The sequence below is a fragment of the Athene cunicularia genome, assembly GCF_003259725.1.
Source record: "Athene cunicularia isolate RWA chromosome 8 unlocalized genomic scaffold, athCun1 chr8_part1, whole genome shotgun sequence".
NCBI classification, from domain to species: Eukaryota; Metazoa; Chordata; class Aves; order Strigiformes; family Strigidae; genus Athene; species Athene cunicularia.
Window position 1 is genome coordinate 17,351,104 of NW_020799109.1, and position 26,112 is coordinate 17,377,215.

Here is a 26,112-nt window from a genome sequence, read left to right on the forward strand (position 1 = left end):
TGACCCTCTCTTCTTGCTGAGCTGCGTTATCTGATTTTGATACTGTGTATCAGCTGACAGACTTCTTGTTGAGCTTTATTCTTGCCACTGTGGTTTCAAAAGATGGCTGCAATGAAGTATGGACAAATATTTAACAAATCTAAGGAAATCTGGAAATAATTTTACTAGATAGTTTTATAGTAAACTATTTGACAACAATCAGTATTTTCAAATACAAGAATCAGCTAAACTTGCTTTTTTGTCATAAGTGCAATTATTCCCAGTGAAATTAAGGTGTCATTAATTTCCAGTTCATTCCTAACGGTGTCTTGCTATTTTATGTTAATCCAGACTATTTAAAATCAAGTGTCCTGGTTGAAGTGCCCTGTGAAACATCTTCAAAAGTAACTGATCGGAGAAACAAAAGGAGCGTAAGTTAAGGTAGGAAAAATCAGCAGCAGAAGAAAAAGTTTTAGGGCCTTTAAGACAGCCAAACACTGTCCTAAGAGCAGGAGATGGCTAGAAAATGTGGAGCATGTTTTGAGAAGATTTCAGCTGAATTCTGGAACTAACAGGTAGCAATATTATCCAAGCCACCAAACTTCAAGAGGCTTTCAAAGGTTTCGGCTTTGGCCCACTTCAGTGCAAAAGCAATTATGTTGATTCTAGAATACTTTCAACTTCCTGAATTACAGAAACAGCTAATAGTGTTCTACTATTAAAGATTGATTAGAGCTTCAAGCTTCAGCTGGAATGTGTCCAGAGATGCTTACATCTGTTTTTATGCTTCAGTAACCACTGAGTCTCAGTAAAGAAAGGTAACAGTTTGGATTTTGATCCTGTTCTACTCTTGTACCATAACTGCTGAAAGAAATCCTTGTCTTCTGTCTCCCACCAACTATTCTAAAATGTCATCTCCTAAGCATGTGTTTATTTATAAGAACAGCTTCAAAGGGTTTAAATTTTGTGTTCAGAACAAAGGACACCAAGTTTACCAGTAGATTCAGCTTACGTTGCTTCTGCAACACCCATACCTGACATGCTTTGTCAGAGCTTCTGATTTATAAAATGTAAAAGTTATACCAGAGAACAACCATGGGCCCAGAAATACCTTAACTGTAAAATATTTGCTTCTGACTTGCTTTATTCAATTTCTTTGATTAAGCCTTATTAAAGGATAGTTAGGTCTTCATTACAAATGTTACACAATATGTAAAATCTGTAGGTTTTGTTATTCCACTACCTTTCCTGATGGCAAAAATAAATTTTCCTAAAATAAGACTAAAAATTTTTTATGGACTACCCCTGCTCTGTTTTTCATTCAGCATCTAAATATTCAAGGTAATCCAAAGCTTAACTCCACACATTATGAAAACTACCATTTTAAATTAATTTATGTTTAAAATGACCTATAAAACCTTTCATCTAAACCTCGGTTGAGATATCAGTTGCTTAAATATATTCAACACATTTATCAGAGTCCTATCACCTCTCCTGTTCTTATTTAATTAAGAATTACTTTTGCCAGCCACAAGAGAATCAGAAGAGCTTTCTTTTGAGTTATTCACAAAGTGGTAAAATAACACATGCAGATACAGCAGCTGACAACATAAGCAGGGTCAGTATTAGGACAACTGGCCAAAAAGAGCAGCTTTTGGCATAATTTTAATCAGTCCTTGGGTGCATGAAATGTCATGGAGTTTCATATGAAATGAAATTATCCCTTTCTCTTAGCTTATTTCTGTTCCAACTAATCCTCTAACTCTTTATTAAACATTATCTTTACCATCTGCTCTGGGTGAATGTTCAACACCTTACAGAAGAACTCTGGGCTGATTGGTTTTTATGGGCAACATGATCTCAGTTTTATGCACATATTTAGGATTATGTCAAGGACAAAGAGGATGAATAATCCATTAACTGTAATAAGCAAGAACCCATATCAGTGCAGCTAGAACATGTGTTATGTTTCAAAAGTAAAAGGTGAATTAGAGATATGTGGATCGTAAAACACCCATAACCCAGGACCCTCTCTATACTAGGACATCATTTCCATACATACACACTCCACTAAGCAGCACTTCTGGAAGTGACGTTTTAGTCTTGATGAATCAGACTTTTTAGTGCTGAAATGGCATTTCCAACCCTACAACATGCAAAGAAGCAGCTCCACTGAACTGGACATTTCCTCTAACACGGAACAGATGGCAGCAAAATATCTGCCCCATTCATATGTCTTTCAGCCACATCTATATGGTCAATAATAGAATGCTACTTTATGTTTATACTTTTTTGTAAGCCTCTAAAATAAATTATCAAGCAACTGCTACCATTTAAAATCACAGTCTAAAAATTTACATTTAAAAAAAGTAATTGTCAAAGGTTAGTCAGATGCTGCTATCAATTAGATCCAGTTATTGCTTCCACTCTTTGATAACCACAAACATTAAAATAACATTATCACTATTAATCATAATATTTAGTGTAATGTGTATCATCCTACCAAGACCTCATTTGCCTCAAAACACATAATTGTAAGAGTTTGGTTCCTTGTCACAACATTTCATGTAATTACTCACCTCTTTCACCTTTATGCATCTGTTGCAATAATTTGTCTTCCTTTGGCTAACCTTTCAGACCAAAGTATTTACCCTCTCTTCCACTATAAAGGTTTATGATCCCATAATGAATAACAATTATGATGGTATCTGATCACAGTGTGTATATTAATGGCAGAAAATATCCGGACAGTATGTCTTTTACTCATCTCCTTGCAAAAGGTTTGTGCCAGGTATCCTTGCAGTATGCTCTAAGATATAATGACAGACTACTCTTCTAAACATTTTCAGCAATTTGCAGAGAATTATTTGACCCACAGTGAGCAGTATACTTCACTACTATATCATTCTAACATAAAGGGAAGAATCAAGGTTTTCTACTGATGTAAGAATTCTGTTGATTTCAGCAGACCTAGCTTATTTTAAGTCGTGTGGTCTATACACTTTTAGAATTGGTGGCACAGTAAGGACTCTCAGAGAGATACATGCTATTGACTACTGGATATGTTGGTTGAGGGTTGTCCACCTGAGAGCTTTGACAAGTAACAGAAGGCTGTATTAAATCCTGATATTTAAACCTCAGTACTCTACAAGCTTAGGCTGACCAGCGACCTTGACTTCTTTACATGCTCTTCCAGTACCCACTATGGGCAAAACAAGAAGAGAACCACTGAAACTTTCTGCCAGGTACAGTGCTTCATACCACTGCCCTCATAGCTCACTGGATTAGAGGGAGATCAGATTGGACCCTATCTCAATTATTTTATGGGAACCTGCTCAAGTTGGATACCCTAAGCTAAATCTCAAGCGTGCTAGGCAGGAGATGAAAATCTACACAATAGTTGCATAGCTCAGGTTCTTGGTAAACTTATTTTTCTAAACTTCAAGACTGGTGACCAGCTTAGAAGTACAACCTGTTTATTAAAAAAGAACAATAGAGCTAAAAAAGCCCAAAACATCATTATATTAAATGGCAAACAAGTATCTTCCTCTCCAAGTCCTCCAGCTATAGCCAGCATTCAGTGGTAGTAATAGGTAGGCAAGGAAGGATCCAGATACCAGATGCAACAACGCATATTTCTTTCCTCTCTCCCTTTTCCTCTGCAGGAGTCCTCCACCCAGGAATAAAACAAAAATTCACATTCCTACTTCATCTCAAACACAAGCACAGAAACCCTGGGGGGTGAAGAAGGAAGTGAAGAGGAATGGTATAGAGTCCTTCTATAAGCATTTCTAGCTGAGATCCCAGACTCTAACTGTCATCATATTTTTGCCCCTGTCAGAACCACACTCCAGTACTTTGAATAGTTTAACCTTTCAGTCTTCCACCTCAGATTTAAACAGCCAATGCATTCTTCAGATAAGTCTATTATATCTTGGAATCCTTCTGTTTCATTGGAATATGTATGTACCAGGGGAATAAATATTACATAATATGGCACATATGCTGAGCATTGTCTACATTTCTGTAGTTAAGCATGCTTATGTCACAGAATTTCTCATGTAAATAACTGGCTGCTTAATACACACATAGAGTTCTTCATAGACAAAATAGTCTTTGTGAATCCCCCAATTCAGCATACAAATGCTATTACTAAATTAAAATCTTCTGAATAAAGGTATACATAATATTCAGAGTAAATCCCATTTATGATAGGATACTTCTATGGAAAGAAAAATGGGTTCCGAACACTGAAGTCTGGTCAGGGGTCTAGGCCAGTCACCAGAAGGCCACTCCTATCAGCTCTCATCCTAACCACTGAACTTCAAAGACTCTGTGAAAGTCATCATGGAGTTATTTTTTTCCTGCTGATACTTCTATTAAACCTATTCATATGAAAGAAATTAAAGTTATGTTTCAGGTATGCCTGTTGAAGAATGGCAATTTTCACTCCAATGGGAATTTTAAAACAGAAGATAAATTTAGTATTCATTCTTATGTAGAAAGTGTCTCACCCTTCCCCAAATCTTGTTTACATACACACATACATGCATGATTTACCTGAGGTAGGACAGTAGGAGATACAGAAGAACCATCTCCAAAATAAAAACCTTGAAAGTATAAAAAGAGGAAAGCAAAAGAGTTATGTAAAGTGTTAAAGGGAAATTAAGATTTTATACATACCTTAACTGTGAGCATGAGTAATACACAAAATGGATTTGGTTTAGGTTATCAGCTTTTATCCAGATTATCCAGACAATCAGCATCTGGTTTAAGTCCCCTATGTAACCATCTGTAGTAATGTCACATGAAGGATTAGCCTTATCTGACATTTGTATGAATATATGGATGGAAGGAGAGGAAGGAGTGTGAAATGGAGTACACTTGTTAAAACTTAAAATCAGGTGAAACCACATCTATTTGCTGATTCTGATAATAACTGTGGGATTTTTTAACTTTTCAAGCATTAGTGTATGTATTTAAAAAGAAACAGATCCTCACTGATTTTTTTAAAGAAAAGCAGGCAAATTGAGAAAAAAAAATATTTTTATGTTTGACCTTTTAAACATAACTAGAACATTAAATAAAAATAAAGCCTAATTCTTCATGTTCAGTTATGACAGATGGGTGTGATCACAAAAACATCAAAGGCAGGCTTACCCTAATCCTGTAAAGTGGTAAGTGGCTCCTGAAAGGTCCTGTGTGCCTTCTAATCCTACTGAGGATAGCCTACAAGTGCATCAAGAGGTAATGAGAGTAAGTAACAAGGGTAGTAGTGGACTTTCCTATCCATAGGAGGAACAATATATATCAAAAAGATCTGATAAGTTAGGAAATAACCAGATTTATCTAAACATAGAGATCAGAAAGTGGGAAGATGTGTGTTTATTTTCCACTCTTCATAAGCTTATATTGTATGTATAGTATGGCCTTAGGCACAGAGCATGCGGCTCTAATTCAGAAAATCTGGCTTCTCTTCCAGGCTCTGTTAGCTGCACAATACTGCACAGTGCCCCAGGCCAGTATCTTGGCATCAGTGTCTTCTTTCCACAAATGAGAATAAAGAGATCCTTTGGATAAAATGAGAATAACGGATCCTATAAACTTGAGGCAGGTAGCACTACCTTTGGAAGAACAACTGAATTGGAATGACTGTCGATCAGGCCAAGTCCACAAAGAAAAATCTTTTCATCCTAAAACGGCCAGGTGAAAGGTCTAAATCTAAAGACTGGACTGAGAGGCTAGGTGCTATGAGAACATAGTAAATAGTACTGCAGTGGAGTGTGGCAGCTAAATAAACAAGGTATATTGTGACAATGCCAACCACTCCTCCCCAGTTTAAAACAAGCCTGCTAAGTCAGGCAGCACAAGTACCTTACGCAAAGTGACAGATGATACCTAGGGAAGCTTAAGAACTAAGCCTCAGCCAGTTTTATCTCATCTCAGTGAAAATCTAGGATGACTCCTATTGGTCATATAAGACATGAGTATCTCATTTCCTTGGGTGAAATGGCCACAATTAATAGCTGATATTAAAAAATCACTTCTTTATATGTGTATTATTAGATGTCACATGTCCACGAGGTAGCTCAACGCTTCTTTTTTTCAGATATCCAGACACTGACTGCTGTTACCAGACAGAATGTCACTAATGACTACATTTTATAAATTTGTGTGAGACATTTTTATAGCACATGCTGTACTGGCACCATTGCCCAGTACTGCATGCAATTACTTTGTTGTTGCTGTTGTTGCTGAGGGCCAAGCTCTAACAAATTAAATTTAGAGAAGGGAAATAGGCTTATATGCAAATGGAATTAAATGCTGACACAAGGATAAAACAGCACTGGATTTAGACAGGGCTCTCTCCCCGACTTTCTAAACAATCATTAGATTTAAATTGAGCAGACAGATTCATCTTTGATTTAACTCCACTATAATCAATGGAACTGCAGCAGGGATGAACCTGGAGCAATATGTTTTTGACAGTTTTTATGCAATGGCTATCCAGAATGAAGTAGATGAAACAGATTTTTTTTTTTGTTATAATTTATTAAATTATTTCCCCATCCCCAAATCCCTACATCAAGGAAATTAGTTAATGCATAAAAATGGGTAAAGTAGGCAGCTGCATGCCAACTATCAACTGCTGACCACAAGCTCTGTACCCATAAACTGAAAGCCAAAATATTTATCTTGACTTACCTGTGATCCAGAAAGAACTCCCTAATGGTATAAGTACAGCTGGATAATTTCATGGTTTCTTCTCAATATCACTTGCACTGTATAAAAACAATGAAGTACCTTTAGTGTTTCTATAATATTAGTATCACATAGAAATAATTGCTGAATTTAGAAAATTATGTTCTTTGATCATCTATAAAAGACCTAGGAAGAATAATGACTGTTGGTCTGATCACTGCGTTAGATGAGATCCATATTTCAGTAAACTTTTAGAACCCCTGTTTGCGTTTTGTGCCTTTATTACATGACTGCTCCTATACATGGGTTCCTCTCTTACCTGTCTCCACTGGCACTTCTTGTGGAAAGAAAAAATTGTTTATCAAAATACTCTGTAAGTTAATGTAGGACCAAAGGACTCTGGCAACATGCACTGTATATGGAACTAATGAGGAACCAGGGATCATTGCTTGTACCAATCTGACAGACCCTGATTTTTTTGGCACCTTGTTTTTGGCACCTAGTCCTCTTTCATTTTTCTTTCTCTTTCTAGTTTTTCATTGCTTCTTTTCAGCTGACAGCTCATTGCTTATTCATTTATTCATGGGTCTTATTTTTTTGGTTTTGAGGATACTTTATTCAATGGTAAATTCAGAGGAATTACAGTTTGCTATTCTGCACAGCCACTTCTCTGTATTAAAGCCATCAAATGATACAGAGAACTTCTGTACAGGCATGAAGTTTTACCCTTATTGTGTCACAGTTTTCGTTCTTACATTACTTTCTCCCACATAAACAAAGTTCTAGCTTCTTTTTCACTGCAGACATAGATATAATGCTATCTTAGGTAACTGCTAATGGTTAACCGCCTACATTTGAGGGAAGCATAACAGACTTCCCACTGGCTCCTATGACACAGTCACCATCAGCCAGAGTTTGCAGATGATCTGGCTGAAATATTAGAGTAGTACAGAGCTTTTTACTTTGAGGCCCATGAAGCCCCTGGGTCCACAGTAGGTAATTAAGAGAATATTGTCAAGAAATAAGTCCATGCATTGAAATAATTTGTTAACTGCTACAGTAGAGTTATCCTCAGTTAGCAGAGTAGCCTTGGGACTACAGGTACTCTAGGCAAAAACAGCAAAGCAGACAAATTTCAAAATGCAAAACTAATTTCACAGCAAGACTCACTTCAAATCAAATAGCCTTAGCAAAGTATCAATTTCCTTTGTACACCTTGGCTTCCATATATAAAAACAAGAGGTAAGAATCAAACAAGACAAATACCTAGCATTGCACTTAAATTGATGGGATTACTGATCTTTGCTTACATTTGCTGTTCTGTAGTAAATCACTAGGGACATAGCCAAACAGTGCTTCTCAGTGGTATTATACTAAACAAAGGTGCTAGAATCAGGTCTGTAGCACATACAAACTTTTTTTCCTTTCCTCAAACATATGTATTTCCTTCTTCTCAACAAATCAAAAAAAAAAGATATTTGCTACCAACGCATTTATCAAAATATAAACAACTAAGAGAATTACTGTGGTATCATGTATTTTAATGAAAAGCTAGTTAAAAAAAAAAATTAACTACATTATGACATAAGCCACTAAAAAGTGAGGAAACCAGTTGATTTCATAATACACATCCATCTTTAAGGAGAAAGATAAAATACTGCCTTTGCAAGTATATAACTGTATAACTTACACGAAAACTAAGATTTTACAGTTCAGCTACTAGTATTTTCCAGAACATGAAACATGAAAGCCTGAGTATTCTCCTTTATTCAAGCAGTAAAGATTTCAAGTTTTCACCCTGTTCATATTTGTTACCACATTCCCAACATTTATGTTTCACTCATTTCAAAACACAACAAATGGCTTATCAAAATAAAACATTTTCTAGATGTTACAAACTGTATTACAATCCTTCTAAATTTTCACCATGTAAACTACAGTCATTTTCAAGTAGTACAACTTTATGCTTACTTTCTGGAGTTCTAAACGTTTTGTTCTAAACATTTAGTGATTCAGTATGGTCTGGTAGTAGCATACCCTAGAGTAGTCATTCTTCTTATGTGAAGAAAGCAGAGTTAGAGATGTTAACTAATATTAGCATGATTTCAGGGGTCCAAGCAAAACTAAGGTACAGACTCTTACTTAAGAAGTCAAATCTGCATTAAACTGCCCCTTTGAATACTACTAATATTAATTAGTACAGAAGTTTTAAACTCAAGCATTATAAGCATTTTTTTTTCATAATATTTAAACAGATTAAAAACAAAGAGCATTTTAAGGAGAGAAACTTGCATCAGATCTTATATCCAGGAAAAAAACTTGCTGGATTACTATCAGCTTCATAGAGTAACATTAACAGCTTGCTTTGAAACTTGAAAAGGTAAGTGGCCCATTAATTTTTAGATCTTTCTTCTAGACTAGCTTTGAATTTCTCCTTTTTGCCTACCAAAATAAGCAGCAAGAATGTAATTCTCCATGTGTTTCTTACGTCTGCAAAGAATCAGTTTCGAAACAAGATAGGGCATTCAAACTGAAAAGAGGCTGTCTATATAATGGGTTAATCATTTCTCTGACATATTATAGGGGTTTACATTGTAAACATAAATAAAATGAATCTATTTAGTACTCTTTAAAATGCCTTTCAGTTCTGCAGGGTGACTGGCTGCTGTTCCGTGCAATCTCTCTGCGGCTCTGGAGCCCCCTGCCGTAATGTGAATATGTACCTTGCCAAAGCCAAGGCGACAGGGGCGGCTGCCTTTGCCTGGGCCGTTCATCGGGAAGAGCTGGCTAATCAAACCCACAGCTGCAAATGGTGCTCAGCGCTCAGATGCACACAACATCTTGTGCCCTGAATATTCCCTCTTCATTTCTCCCCAATGCTTCTCTCAGTCTCTCTCCCAAACTAAATGATGTTCCTAAAAAAAGTTTTATATGCCTTTGGGAGGAAAGTAGTAAAACAGAGAGTCAGAAAAGAGTCTTTTATACAAAACAAAACGGATTAAAAATATTCAAGTATGTAATCATCATAGTAATCAAATGAATATCCAAAATAAAATTCCATAATGGGTTCATTGTGAGAAACTGCCCCATTAACTGGTGAGCAGCCACAACACAGAAAGAAAAAACAAATACAAGTAAAAGAAATTATCCAAACACAGAATCTGAGAACTATTCAGTGAAAGCATTCTACTACCTCTAATATGATGAAACATCCAGCTTGCAAATACGGAGTCCAAACAGTGCGGGGAAAAAGTTAGTTACATTTTTAACTCAAGTTAAAATGAACCATTGGATGGCACTGAACCGTGAAACAGGAGAATCTGGATTCTGTTTGCCGTGTTGTGTCTGACTTGTTATGAAATCTGAAGGGGTCACTACATGACTCTCTGCCTCAGTATCCTTCACTCCTATTCTCAACTTCAGTCAGCTACAGAAGGTATGGATCAGTTCTCACAGTGGGTATATCTATGCTAAGATCAGAAGAGTGACAGAGGAATGCGAGTGAAAACATTCCCAGGCCAGCTTTACTCTCACTGGCCCACTCAACTATCCTAGTGAGATTTTAGTTGCCCCAGTAAGCACTCAGGATGTTTGGCAGATTTTTGCATCCTGTCCATGTTTCCTGTCAAAGTACATTGACAAAGTTTCTTTCAGCTGTGCCTACCAGTCCTTCCCTCTCACCACTTAATTACAGTGTGCAATAGTCACTTCCTATAGGTGGCATCTGGATCTCAACTGGATCTTTAGATACCACTTTACAACATATGAAACAATTACAGGTGCTGCCGAAATACAAGCAACTTTTTTGCAGTGATGGTTTGTTGATGAACTAGCCCTGCCTTTCTTCAAATTTGGTGTTTAGAAGCATCTCCTGCAATTCTGAGTAATTCAAGCCCCACCTGCCTAGAGTGCAGATCCCTGCACTCAGTGTCCTGAGCCCTCAAAGAGCCAGTCCGTGCCCTCTACATCCGGCCCTGCCCTGCAGCACAGACACATACCTGTAATATGCCAGGTGGCAGATGCATTGCCTCATTGCCTCCTTGTGCAAGCACTGCAGCAGCCACTGCACAGGTGGTTGCTTAATGCCAACAATATGATGCATATTTCCTGTGCTGAGGAGAACTGCATCTTTCAGGAATTGTATCAGGCTCTGGCAAAAAATAATACAGCTAGGGAGAACATATTTCAATATGAGTGAGCTAATTATAATTTTGGCTCCTAAAGCTTTTTAACAGCCAAAATATAAAGTCCAGCTGGCATGTCCTTCCGCCTGCCTGAAGGAAATAATCCCAATTTATAGCATAATCAAAAACCATGTTTCCATATTTTAGGGGTTTTATAAGTTACTGCCAATACATCATCGTATGGAAAAGCCTCAGATTGCTTTCCAAGTGATGGAGTGCCAGGAAGAAAAAGTTTCAATGTATACACATTTTACTGCCTCTACTCTGGTTTAAAAAGCACACAGGACTGCCTGGCTGGAAGTGAGGGGGAAGACATATCAGTCAAGTAAGTTCTTCATGAATCACATAGCCCTGTGCAATTAAGGGGCTATTGTTAATTTTCAGATTGTCATAAATCCATTGGAGAACTTGAGACAATTCAAAAACCAATTACAATAGAATGAAGAGGGGATTGGGCAATCTGCTGAAATGAAATCCAACCCACAGAAACAAAATCAAGAAATCAACCCTGAAATATGCTGGGAGAATAAAAAGCATATGGAATTGAGCAACTTCGCATGTATAGTCTTTTAAAGACCAAGGTTATCTGGTATGAAGGCAGAGAGTGTTGCATACTCTGAACACTGTTTTGCTAAATACATTAGGTCTTATTTCAGTCAATTATATACTAAAAAACACTGAAACTACCACAGATGTACAGGAAAGCAGCTGTATTGTTTTCACTCGCTATACCTGTAGTAATAAATAAATAAATGTCTCTCAGAAAAATACTACAGCACTACTTGCCCTGAAATAGTATTTTGAGTATGCACCTGCAAGGGCAGATAAATTTTTCTACATCTCATAACCAAAACACTGCACCACAAATAGCAGTTTGCAATGATCAAAACAGCATTCATATGTCTATTTTTAAGTGATGTTTCTTTAGAGATATAATTACAGTTTTGATTACTTGTGCACTGATGTAAACTAAATGAAACATTCTAGGATTTATTGAAAAAATGGAAGGGATCAATCCTACAAACTTTATTAAAATGAGTAAGTCTTAAATAATCAACAACATAGACTTCAGCATGGTTCTTGATGCGTGTAAGAAGTTTATGTAGTAACCCTACATGATTTAAAGCCTAGACATATGATCTTGATTAGTAATCTGGCAAACCAAGGATAGGAAACCACATTTACTCTTCAGCTGACAGTCATCTTGTGGGATCCGTAGTACTTGAAGTGTTGTAAAGCTTAACGTTGGTTCAGGTTCTGCAACTGGAAGTTGAATAGGGTATGCCTTCTGCCTTCTATGGTACATTGTGACTTGAATGCAATTTTCTTTGCCACACTCATACACTCTACATTTGTATGCTTGGGTATTCAAATTCCTTCCGTTTAAGTCAACGCTTGCCCAAGCCATCCTGTCTAACACCAAAATCTACATGGAGAGGGCTTTGCTAGCTAAGTCTGAAGAAACTGCTAGTTTCAGCATTTCTGTAGTTGCAGAAATTCTGTAACATTTTTTCAGTAGTTCAAAAATGTGCATGCTTTGGATGGCAATGAAGACCAAATGGAAACCTGCCTCTACACACTGCCTGCTACTTCAGCCTTTGACCTTTATAACACCAAACCCTTCAACTGTTCCCTGTGCCTCTCCTCAGCATGTATTACATAATTACATTATAAAGGGTGCAGTTTGAAGTACCAGGAGTTTTTGACCTCCTAGTTCAATCTATTGCTACATTATCACAACATATATAGATCTGTTATAACAGTGAAGCACCTATCAGTCTCCCAGTACTAATACCTAGTTATTTACTAGCAACTACAGCCAGAACACTGATTTTCTCTCAGGATCTCTGAGGATTTTCCTTCTTATCAGTTAAATACAAAATTCCATACATCTTTATACCTTTACTTTCTGAGTATCTTAACTACATGTCCTTCTGAGATAACATTTCCTTGGCAGGAATCGTTTGTGGCCAGCCAAAGCTGAAGAATAGCAGGCATTCAGGGACGGGAATCATATAGCAAATTTGCTGAAAAGATTAAACAAGTGAGGGCTACTAGCACCATGTGGCAGTGAAAATAGCTTCCTGCATCCAGAGAAGGAAAATATCAGGCCACTTGAGTCACATGTTATGGGGTAGTGGAGAGGATGGGGGAAGACAGAATATTCAAAAGCCATCACTGTGACATGGTAGGAAGGAATGGACTGGTTTCCATACAGACAACAGCAACTGGCTGGAGCAACTACCTCTAGCACACCAGAGGTCATAACTCAGATGAGCTCCTGAGGGAGGATGCAGTTCTCGAGGTCTGGGGCTGCAGAGATTGCCACGGTCCTCTCCCTGGAGCTGGGGCAAGTGGAGGCAGTATCCTCACCTGCAGCAGTGAGCTAGTAGTGTGTCTGGTAATGAAGACAGCCCACATCATCCTGGACTGTATTATCAGCATAATCAGCAGATTGAGGGAAGGGAATAGAGACCCATCACTTGTTAGACCACATCTATAATACTGGATTTGGGATCTCTGCAACTAGAAGGACACTGGTAAACTGGTGAACCACCAACATAGTCAGGGTCAGAATATATATAGGGTTTTTTTATATATATACACATATATAAAAGAGTTCCATGGATGGTAACTAACTGCATAGAAATGGCCATAACCTCACAAGAGGCTATAGGCTAGAAAAAAAAATCTAGGTGATATATTTGATGTATATTTTCATATTTTTCTATAGTTGAGGTTTTGGGGGATTTTCTGCTACTGTTAGGATACTGGGCTATACAGACCTTTAATGTGATTCAATATGAAGCTTTTATAAAGATTATTTTAAACTGTTTCACTAACATGCCAAGTTTACTATCTCAAATAACCACATAGCATAACTGAAAAGAATCCCAATAATTTAGAGGGGTTTGGATTAGCTCCTGTTTTCCATAAGGAAACTATGAGGTTCAGGAGACTGGAAGACAAGATGAGCCATAGGAGAATCAATCTGTCGACATGGTCCACAAAAGTCTGAGAACTACCAAATCACTAAGTACTCAAAATTGTGTGCAAAATATGAATAAAATATTGATTTCATTAAAAATGTTAAGGACTACTTAATTCAACAACATTTTATATGTTTGCATATTTATTTCCAAATTTGCATATCTGTTTGCATATATCTTGTAAAGCTGAATGTTAATTATACTTTAAAATCATGTATAAATTGTAACCAAGAATGTTGTATGAATTTTGGAAATAAGAGATACACTCAAGTACCATTAATTATAAACTGCCATTTAAAGCATACTGAAGCAGACCTCATATTGAAAAAATATTGAGCCCTTGACAAATAAAAAAGGCAGCAAGAGTTATTAACTGGTCTAGCTGATTAAATGCCATCTTCTAGTAGCATAGCAGAGATTTCTTTTTTTTCTCTTTCTCCCTCCAGATCACAGCTCACTTTTACTCAAAAGAGACACAAGACAATTTGCTGGTAAATACAAATACTGCTATATACTGCAAATACAATACACTGGTTTATAATTTCTGTTTAGGGCAATTCTCTTCTTGAAGTTTTCTTCATATATAAATGACAGTCAGTAAATATGTAACAATAGACAAGTAAATCTACATGGGTTACTTTAATGGACTATTGTCAACTGAGGTGAGTTGAAGTGATTTTATCACATGCTAATTAGGCTGTGAAATGATTCTGAGTAATTTAAAGAGCATTTACGTAAGGTCAAATCTCAAGAAGCCTCCAAAAACCTAGACTTGCTAAATACATGAGACATGATGATCTGAGTATCACTTAAAGTGGCAATTAGAGATGGTCAGCTTTCTAATATTTTAGATATAAATCCAAGGTCAGGTATCCCAGTAATCATTAAGAGCCAGGAGCTTCCTAAAAAACTGTTCCTTAAGAATACTGCAAAAGTATGATTTGTTTTTGTGGGTTTTGAGATGTGTAGAAGATCCACTAATATTGAAAGAGCAAAATTTAAACTTACAGCTCAAATAGAGAAGGTCTGGCAAGTTTATTAGTGCAAATCAGTGTTGTTGCCCTTAACAGTTACCTATCTCTGCAAAAAGTTATCCCTTTAAGCAGGGACATCAGAAAGGTAAAAATCCACACCTCTCTCTAGTCACTCCAAACCTGACATCTTAATTTACATGAACAATGAAGCTGAGTTTGCATTAGTCCATCAGCTTGAAAAGTTTATAAGCAAAGATACAAACTCACATATCTTCTTGTGCTAGCTTTGCCTCAGGGGTGGTAACCAGCGCAAGGAGCAGAATGACAACCAAGAGCAGTGAAGTCTCAAACTTCTGCATGCACTATGCAAATAGGACCACCTCCATCAGCTTTAGTGACGTTGCACATATAGATTAAATTTGGCCTGCATAGGTCTGGCCTAACATTGGCATGTTATCAGCCATTCACACTCCTTGGTCAAGCAAGGGAACTTTCTTCAAATCTATGGAAACGTCTTTGTGTGATCTGTATTTCCCATTAGAACACTACAGCAAGAGGGAGAGCCAAGAGATGCACCAATTCTGTCGTTACCACTGTGTTAAAGTTTGATTACAGGAAAATAGCCAAAGAGCAGCCACCTTATACACACAAAACTCCCATTTAATTGTGTTCTGTGACACCTATTCTCCCCACACATCCTTTCTTCTTCAGCCCACACTTGAGACTAAGCAAGTGGTTCCATCAGAGAACAGACATACTGTAGCACAGAGTACTATGGTTAACATTTAACCTTACTTCTACTGCCAGGCAACCACTGTTGACATTTGCAGAGTTGAGTTAGATTTGCACTAAATTTTAATAGCTGTGGATTCATGGCATATGTCAGTGGTAAAAAATCAGGGTGAATTTTCTTGCTCTCTGAAGGAAAATAATATAAAATCCCATGAGTTTTGACTTTCAGTTTTTCAAGATGTTCTAATTTTTCTGATTTTTCTTTCCCTTTTCACTAAATAGTCTGCAGAAGGAAAGAAATGTCCTAATTCCCATGACCTTTCATAAAATCACATGCCAACACTTCTAACAGTAACTGATTCTTGGCCTTGGTTCTTTCTCCTGTATCAATCATGTAAGTATTTAAAAAAAAAAAAAAAAAAAAACAAACCACAAACCACTCAAAAGCACAAATGAACAAAGACTACTTTTATCAACATGGCTCTGAGTTGTTAGTAAATATTAATTAACCTGTTTAGATCCTTCCTGAGGTCAGCTATGTTTTTATATATGCATGTGTGCACAGTAAAGCAAGATAGTAAAGTGTAGAGCTTAGAGAACTTATTTCTTAAAATTAGCAACCAGCACAGCATTAAGCATGGCTGTATAGAGCAAAAAACTTCCACCATGGTTAAAAGTGTAATGACTAAGTTACCAGCCATGTGATGCTTTTCTTCCAATGCCCACATCCTTCACCTACAAGCACAGAACATTTATTTTGAAAAAAGGGAAAACTGCTTCTGCTTCTTGAAATTAAGACTTTCCTATAGATAGAAGAGAGAAACCTGGCAGGATGCTGTAACTTGCATGGCTGTAATTTTCCATTCTCATGAGGATCTACAGAGAATGAATTATTACAGCACTGGACAGGCAACAAACAGTTCTTCCTCCTGACAGATTACACTCTAACAGCAACAGAATGTCATGGTTGAGGCACTAATGAGTATTAGATAACCCATCTGTTTGTAATAGGAGCATTCTGTAGTTCCCGTAATAAAAGGACATCATACTGATATTTTCTTACAGAAGGGTCTAGAACTAGATTTTTTGAAGAACTGGGATCCAAAGGCAGGTCTTTGTTGTAAAAGTGCCAATCGCAGGGACGAGCCAAAATCCTGACTCAATGCTATGCATTCCTCAAACTCTGGTATGACTTTAGATATCTATGTATAGAATCCATTTCTTTGAGCTTTCATGATTATAGCTGTCTATTTAGGTAAACAGGGAAGTAACATGGCAGAATGATTTAAAAAGATTGCAACATATGTTAAACTAATATAGCTCAAACTTTAATTTCCTCTGCTCTTTTATTATGGTTAGCTACTTTGACAGAAAACAGCAACTGTATCAAATTCGGGACTCAGTAACTAATGAGCAGGTGGTAGTGGTATTGGTTAATAATGGTTCAGAAATATTAAAAAAGAAATTCACAGTTTATGTCATCTTTGTTTAATTTTAGTGTAGGTAGGTAATTCTTTAAGGTCTGATAATAGTCATTGTAGTTTGCATAACCAAGACTTGCAAGATGAACAGAGGTAAGCTAATGTCCAAAATATTTTTCTTGATTTTTCAAGACTAATTATCCTCTAAAGTGTTTTAGCAGCAAATAAGTTTCTTAGCAAGAATGTAGCACATCTGCAGCCATCTCTTCTTCATTTATGCAAAAAGTACAAATACCAGTGTAGTTGGTGATTTTCATATGCAGCATGCCTTAGATGACTGCTTTACAGTATGAAGCAAAAAGTAGACCTCATAAAAGTACTAACATCTTACTATTTATCAGTCTTAACTTTCAGTGTGATTCCAAATCAGTGAAAGAAATGGAGACAGAGGAGAAAGAAATGCAATTTTCTCCTTTTACAAATTACAATAAAAAATAAATACAGAAAAAAATGCTGTGAGAAGTTGGAGGGAATTTTTTAGGATGATTGTCATACCTTGTCATTGTAGCCTTATCAATAGATGATACTCTGATGACATTTCATGAATAACTGTGCAAAAGTTTCAAATTTTACGGGACATTTTGGTCTCATTGATATTTGTAAAAAAAGGTCTGTACTTATTGCAAATACACCTTCAATCCATTAAAATGTTAGGTTCCTGTGGTTGGAAATGAGCTACTACTCTACAATGTGTGTCTCCTAGTCTTGGATCCTCTAAAGGTATAAAAAAGGCCATGGGCCTTAAAAGATAGTCCATCAACTTCTAGCCTAGTCTGCTGGCTGTGGCTGTAGCCATGATAAAGTGATCTCAGGCAGAGTCTTCTCTGAACATAAGTGACCCACAAAGGAAAACATAAGGGTTGTGCTGTTTTTCTGGTTGTATGTATTTTACAGGATAGCAAAATGATGTTGTGTTACCAAATGCTTAAAAGTTTGGTTTACTTTTTGAAATACAAGGGAGACAAGGTTTTGCTCAGTGATAATTGGAGGGGATGGAAGTGCTGAACCTTTGTCAATTTTTTTTTTTTCCTCACAACTGTTGTTGCTCTGCATTTGAGGCATACTGAATATCCTTGTTACGTTTCTTATGAATACGAAGACAGCATTTTATATAGTGTATTATCAATAACTCCTGCTAGCAGGGTACAGTCAAGGGACCTGCATGGGAGATTCATTTTTTAGGAAAAAAAATGGGAAGATGGACATCATCAGATTACAATGGATGTGATTAATAAAATAACAGCTATGTACCAACTGACCAACAAAAAGGAAATGCAAGCTTTCTTAGGCATTGTGGGTTTCTGGGGAATGTATGATATATATTCCAAATTACAGTCAGACTGTAAGCCCTATCAAATGACCTGGAAAAATAAGGATTTTATATGGGGTCCTGAGCAACAATAAGCCTTTGAACAAATTAAAGAGAAAATAGTTCATACAGTAGCCCTTGCGCCAGTTCGGACAGGACAAGGTGTTAAAAATAGCAGCCAGGGAGTATGGCCCTACCTGGAGTCAGCAGAGAGCACCAGGGGAGACTCAGGGTTGACCCCCAGAGTTTTGGAGTCAGGGATATAGAGGATCTGAAGCCTGCTATACTCAAACTGAAGAAGAGATCTTGACAGCGTATGAAGGTGTTCGAGCTGCTTTGGAAGTGGTTGGCACTGAAGCACAGCTCCTCCTGCCACCCCGACTGCCGGTGCTGGGCTGGATGTTCAAAGGGAGTGTCCCCTCTACACACCATGGAACTGATGCCACATGGAGTAAATGGGTTGCATTAAGGGGTCGATTTAGCGCTTAAGGATATGCTGTAGTTGGGAACTGTCAGGTTAACGGTTGGACTAGATGACCTTCAAGGTCCTTTCCAACCTAGATGATTCTGTGACTCTGTAATCACACAACGTGCTTGAACAGGGATCCCCAGCTTCCCAGGCGTACTAAAGTGATCAAAAATTGGCTTGAAGGCAAACATTGTGGAATGGTGCCAGAGGAAGAGGTGAAACGTGCTGAAGAGGCTCTACCATATAAATAAACTACCAGATAATGAGAAATTATATGCCCTGTTTACCGAGGGGTCCTGCTGCATTGTACAGAAACATCGAAGGTAGAAAATGGCTGTGTGGGGCCTCAAACAACAGGTTGCAGAAGCTGCTGAAGGAGAAGGTGAATTGAGTCATTTCACAGAGGTGAAGGCCATCCAGCTGGCCTTAGATATCACTGAGCAAGAAAGGTGGCCAGTGCTCTATTGTGGTGGTTTAAGCCCTGCTGGGACCAGAGACCACGTTGCCATTGCCCCTCCCCCCCCACCAGCTGGTCAGGCTGGAAGTGAGGCACAAACCCTGGGTTAAAATAAGAAGAAATTTAATACAACAGTGTAATAAGCATGCTATCTGAACAACAACAGCAGCAATGACAACAACAATAAACAGCAATAACAGTAAGCAAGACAAAAGATATACAGAGAAATACCGCAATGGTTACGGAGCAAGCCCACCGTATGCTCCCTGCCACCAAAGCCACAAAGGAAAAAGTTCCCATGCTCCCATGCCCAGAGCTGACATCAGTATGGTATGAATAACTGGCTGGAGATCCCTTCCCCCTTCTCTGCTGGGGAAATTTAACCCATCCTAGCTGAACCAGGACATCTATAGTGATGGTGGCAAATGCGCTGTGCGGGAGGTTACAGCAGCTGGCAGAGCAGCTGGGAGTGTAGAGGCAAACCCATCTGGGCTACTGAATTATGGCAAGGTATTGTTGCTCAGGTAGAGAACCTGGTTGTGAAAGGTCATGTAGATATGTATGTCATGTAGATGCTCATGTACCCAAGAACCGAGCCACTGAAGAACATCCAAACAACCAACAGGTGGATCAAGCTCCTAAGATTAAGGTGGCTCAAGTGGATCTGGACTGGCAACACAAGGGTGAAAATTTTATGATTCGCTGGGCCCAAGACTCCTCAGGCCATCAGGGAAGAGATGCAACATATAGACAGGCTCATGACCGAGGTGGACAACCATGGACACTATTGCACAGGTTATCCATGAATGTGAAACGTGTTATGATCAAGCAAGGCAAATAGTTAAAATCTCTTTGGCATGGAGGACAATAGTTAAAATATAAATACGGAGGGGCCTGGCAGATTGATTATATTATGCTCCTACAAACTTGGCACAGCAAATGTTATGTGCTCATAATGGTGAAAGCAGCCACCGAATGGTTGGAAACATATGCCGTGCCTCATGCCATTGCCTGGAACACTATTCTAGACCTTGAGAAGCAAGTCTTGTGGCAGCATAACACCCCAAAAAGAACTGTTTAGATAATGAGACTCATTTCAGAAATAATCTCATTGACACTTGATCCAAAGAACACAGCATTGAGTGGATATATCACAGCCCCTGCCATGCATCAGCCTTTGAGAAAATTGAGCAGTACAATGGCTAAAAACTACACTGAGAGCAATAGGTGCTGGAACTTTCAAACATCAGGACATGCATTTAGCAAAAGCCACTTGGTTAGTCAATACTAGAGGATCTGCCAACCAGTTTGGCCCTGCTCAGTCAAACCTTCTATGTACTGTAGATGGGGATAAAGTCCCTGTAGTGTGCATTAAAATATGCTGGGGAAGACACAGAATTATCTAGGTTGGAAAGGACCTTGAAGATCATCCAGTCCAACCATTAACCGAGCAATGACAGTTCCCAACTACACCACATCCCTCAGCACTGTGTCAACCATACTCTTAAACCCCTCCAGGGATGGGGACTCCACCACCTCCCCTGGCAGCCCATTCCAACGCCCAACAGCCTGTTCTGTAAAGAAATACTTCCTGACGTCTAGTCTAAACCTCCCCTGGTGCAATTTGAGGCCATTATCTCTTGTTCTATCACTAATTACTAATTAAAAAGGCTCACCCCCAGCTCTCTGCAACCTCCTTTCAAGTAGCTGTAGAAGGCGATGAGGTCTCCCCTCAGCCTCCTCTTCTCCAGACTAAACACCCCCAGTTCCCTCAGCTGCTCCTCGTATGACCTGTGCTCCAGACCCTGCACCAGCTCCGTTGCCCTTCTCTGGACACGCTCGAGTCATTCAATGTCCTTTTTGTAGTGAGGGGCCCGAAACTGAACACAGGAATCAAGGGGCAGCCTCACCAGTGCCGAGTACAGGGGTCAGATCCCTTCCCTGTCCCTGCTGGCCACGCTATTGCTGACACAAGCCAGGATGCCATTGGCCTTCTTGGCCACCTGGGCACACTGCTGGCTCCTGTTCAGCTGGCTGTCAATCAATACCCCCAGGTCCCTCTCTGACTGGCAGCTCTCTAGCCACTCCTCCCCAAGCCTGTAGCACTGCTGGGGGTTGTTGTGGCCCAAGTGCAGCCCCCGGCCTTTGCTCTTATTGAAAGTCTGGGTTATCCCTGCATTGGGTAAAGGTAAACCCATGTGTGGGATTACTTTTGCCCAAGGATCTGGGTGCACTTGGTGGGTAATACAGAGGGCAGGGAAGTCCAATGCGTGCCTCAAGAGGATTTGATTTTAGGTGAAAATAGCTGATGAATTGAACTGTATGATGTTAACTGTCAAATACCCCTGTTATTGCATAGTGTCATCGCTACGGTTAATACATATTATATGAATGGCATCACATTAATAAAAAAGATGAACTTTGGTAGTCAGGACTGATTTCAGCAACTGGTGCCCAGCAACATCCTCGAGACTGACATCTTTGGCCACAGACTATGAGCATGGATCGTGCCAGACACATCAGCTATAAACTCCAACTGTAGCAGAGACCACGCCATCCTCCTGCCACATCCAAGGTCTTCTGCTCCACTGACTGAGCCAACTCTGCCTCATGCCTCCTGCCTTAAAAGATTGTCATGACAAATGGAACCGGAAGTTATGGACTAAATGAACTCTATGCATTCTGGAGGGATTGCCCCTAGACTAAGAGAATGATACCTGTGTATATACTTCTGATTCTAGGGAAAGGGATGGTGATTACTTAGAATGTATTTGGAAGCTGAGCATAACATAAATGGCATGGAATAAGGGGTAGAGACTGACCTGGTTTCATCTGGGATAGAGTTAATTTTTCTTAAGATGGGAGGGGGCACAGCCAGAGCATATAGCCAATGGAATATTCCATATCATGAGATGTCATGCTCAGTATATAAAGGAGGGCCGGCCAGAAAGGAGGCGGGTTCCCTCTCGTTTTTGGGATTGCGACAGTGGGATCTTGGTTCTTTCAGGATCACTAGCCGGGAACAGGCTGGGTATCAGTCAGCAGGTGGTAAGCAATCACATTGTATATTACCCATTTGTACTTTCTATTATTGTTATTGTTCTGTTTTATTACAATTACTAAACTGTTTATCTGCAAGTCTCCCTTTACCCTTCCAACTGACTTGCCCATTCCTCCATGCAGAGGGTGAGCAAGTGGCTGCATGGTGTTTGATCTCAGCCAGCAGCCAAACCACAATCAATATACAGACAGTTTGTGATAGCAGTCCACATCTTCCTGCACTCTGACATGCACAGAAAGCACTAAAACAACAAAAAACTCATTTGATAATGTCAGGATAGATAGTCTCTCATCTTCAGTTGCCTGATTTTTGCAACTACAGACTAATCTTATGTGTAATAATACTACATCATCCTTGAACACCCTGTTCTATAACACATAAGCAGTGATGTCAGCATTGCAAAGGAAGGGCTGTGTGGCCATTTGAACAATCCTGTCATCCACTTTCTAGCTAAGCATCATTTCTTCAATGATCATAGAAATTCTCACAGCAGAGCCTGTCCAAAACTCAGTAGCAATCACCTGACATGCTTAACTTTGTATAGTTCTGGCTTATTTAGACTGACCATGTATTTCATCTAACATGAAATTAAAATGAGGCTTATGGAGAGAGAGAGAGAACATGGACAATACAAACCACTCACAAGTCAGATATAACAAAACTTTTGCTGAACGCATACAGGGTTGGCAGACTCTGAGAAATTCCTGTGGACAGGTCTACTTGAAGCAATCTCATCAAGGAAGAGGCAGAATCAATGCCATTGTGTGTATATAATAGAACAAAGTCTTAACTACATAGAAAGAGGCTTTCCTTCTTTTCTTTCCCAATATCAAAATATCTAGTTTGATGAAGATAAAACCAATGCTAGTGGCTTATTCAAGGATCAGTAAGTTGTACTAATAGAAAAGGCAACGAGTTCTCTTACTTTGAGAAGTGCCTGTGCAATATATGACACCAGAGAAAGCACAGAGCTCAATTACGCTTGCACTTGTAGGATTGCTTAATTTTGCTCTGAAATATGAACGCATTTATGGCTTTGTAATGTAGTTTTCAGATGAGTTTTGCAAACTAACTGTACACACAGCCTCATATTTCCAAATGTTGTACCAACCTAATTAAAAGGAACAGAAAATGAAGATTGCTTCCTTAATGCAAGATACTTTTATTCTAAAAGGACCAGTATATGAACATAAATGTATCCATAGGCATACAGATATGCAAACGGATCCATCCTTAGAGTAACAGCTGGGCTGAGTTGAAACCAACAAAGGAGGAACACTGAACGTGGGACTCCCCCCAGTTATATACTGGAATGCCCTGGAAACTTTTGTCTTAGCCATGTTCTGAAAATCGTTTCGGCTAGGGGGCGTTCAACTAACGTTTTTTTACATGACTGCACTTTTGACGTTAACCTGTTAACACCAGACGTGAATGAATCCTCCTGATGAAAACTATAAAGAGAAAAACCCTAATATTCTGTGCTGTCTTTAAATTTCCTTGTTACTCCGTATTCAAGGGCCTCAAACTTCACTGTGAAGTTATAGCAACACAACTAAATAAGTATTAGTATCTCATGCAGAAATACATCTGCCATTTGTTCATGCTATAGCTATAAGCACTAGAATACAGGGATACCCACAAAGTTCCCTTGTTGTGAATGTGACAGTGATGTGCATTATACCAGTACAACGAAGCCATAATCCACAGAACTGGTTACAGCAGCAACAACTTTGTCAGTTATAACAACGTACACAAAACTTCTACTGGCATAAAACCAACAGCAATCATATACCTCACGTTACCTCAGCTTTCCTAACTGTTACAAGTGACAGCAGAAGCATGACTATAACCTTAGATATTTACCAATACAACTATATTAATTTGAGATATTATATTTGGGGTACTTATGGGGGCAAAAACGTCACATCAGTTAAATCTTGGCTTCCCTGACCACCTGTTATATGTTGCTCCAGGACACCAGCACCTACACCGTGCCGCTTAAGTTTCCTGGGTGGAAGGAAGTCAGAGTCAGTTGAATCACATGTCCACCCACCAGGCTCTGCAAGAACAGAACATTTATTCCTGCTTCTCCAATGTAGGCAAGATGAGTGTATCAGCACCTTTTAACTGGCTGAAATAAGGGACCTAGAGTTCAAAGTGCTGGACCCTTTCTAAGCATGTATAATCTGGGCAATCAACAAACAAGACAAATACATGTCTATAAGCATGGGTTAGATAAGGGTAGCTAGGCACTGAAGTAAGGGTAGTTAAACACTGAAATTTGCCTACGGAAACTGTAAACTCTTCAATACTGATAATTCTCTGCATGGCACATTATAGGCTTAGCTGACTCTGTTGGGGCCAGGGGTCTGGTTAAGAGAACACTATGATACCCCTTCAGTCCATATTGTAAGAGATTTCTTTTGCTGCCACCTCCCTCTGCAGATGAAGAACATGGGAAAATATACATTGCAGCAGGTGACTCATTATAGTAGTAGATGCCCTGTATTAAATTTTATATATGAGATTTTCCATAATTTCATGGGTGCCACTTTAAGAAACAAAATACGCTGAACTTTCATTGTGCTGTGGGAAACAAAGCCGAACAGCACATCAGCAGTTATGGTATTACATATGGACTTTTGTTTCCTCCTGGGAGGTGTTTTCCTCAGAAACAGAGCTGATTCCTATTTTCCACTTTGCTGATAGCTCTGTTCCTGCATAGTTTGTACTATGGTAGGAACTATTGTGCACTCTTCCCTCTCCCACCCCTGCATACCCACACACTTCCTCTTTTCCTGAACAAAAGACTTTTCCAATTATTTAAGGAAATCCATAAAATTATATTCCTTATCCTTATATAGTAATAAAAATTATAAATAATCAGTTCTAAAATATGCTTTCAATAGGGTAAGTGTAATTGTTACCCAGGAGCTATGTCCTTACCAACTTTCTATTTAATCTTAAAACAGACATGAGAGAAAAGCTTTTGAGAAGGATGGGCTTCCATACCCAGTTCTGGATGCACTACCTGGGGTGAAAACAATTTGACTTCAGAGGATTATTTATACAAGGATTCCAGAATCAAAACTTGCTATAAATTCTGGTTACCTTCAGATATTTCCAGTTACTGTCTTATGGAACTGCCATTTGGGATTTAGTTCATAGTCTACTACAAGCAGTAATAATAGAAAATCAAGACAGGGCAGGTTACTACAGTTTAGCTATCAGACTCCTTGAAAACACACTATAACCTTTAGAAAAACAAGCCTCCAATAAACACAAGAAGCAGGCTCCAGTCTATCTATGATCAAGAATTCTCTTATCTCTTAACTCTGGTTCACAGGCTAATGAGACTACTTTGAGAAAACTGTTTTTAAGTGTCTCCCCTTTATCTTTTCCAGAATTCTGCAGGCTATATGGCTCATTACATGTTTCTCCTAATACTGACTATCCCCTGCCATAATCTGTCTCCTTGCTGCCCCATTACAGGAACTCTTCACATCAAATTAAAGGGCCAGAAGCACAGGACATTTCAAGAAGGACAAGGAGGTGGCAAAGCTCGCTGACTCTACAGGCAGCAATTGTTATACTTTCTGAAGGGAAGTATTTCATCTACTCAGGAAGTCTGGAAGATGTACTTCCTGGGAGAAGGTTGTTCAGTGCCATTAGAGGTGCTAATATAAACTGTATATAAGTCTACTGTTAGCATTCTCAAATTAAGAAATATATGGCCAATCTTTCAGCCTTTCCCCTCTCCCAAAGTCAGTATTT

The 26,112-nt window shown here is 38.7% G+C and overlaps 2 long non-coding RNA genes across 2 annotated transcripts in view; one reads left to right on the plus strand and one right to left on the minus strand.

The window, feature by feature from the left end:
* The first annotated feature begins 350 nt into the window (after positions 1-350).
* LOC113483098 lies at positions 351-14,511 on the plus strand. The gene is made up of 3 exons (XR_003398954.1): positions 351-420; positions 8,937-9,061; positions 14,302-14,511. It is a non-coding gene; the product is annotated as an uncharacterized LOC113483098 (long non-coding RNA).
* The window catches only part of LOC113483096, a 40,819-nt gene continuing 19,845 nt past the window's right edge, over positions 5,139-26,112 (minus strand). The window contains exons 2-3 of the long non-coding RNA XR_003398952.1: positions 6,685-6,761; positions 5,139-5,208 (exon numbers count right to left, since the gene is read on the minus strand). This is a non-coding gene — a long non-coding RNA (uncharacterized LOC113483096). The remainder of the gene's footprint in view (positions 5,209-6,684; positions 6,762-26,112) is intronic.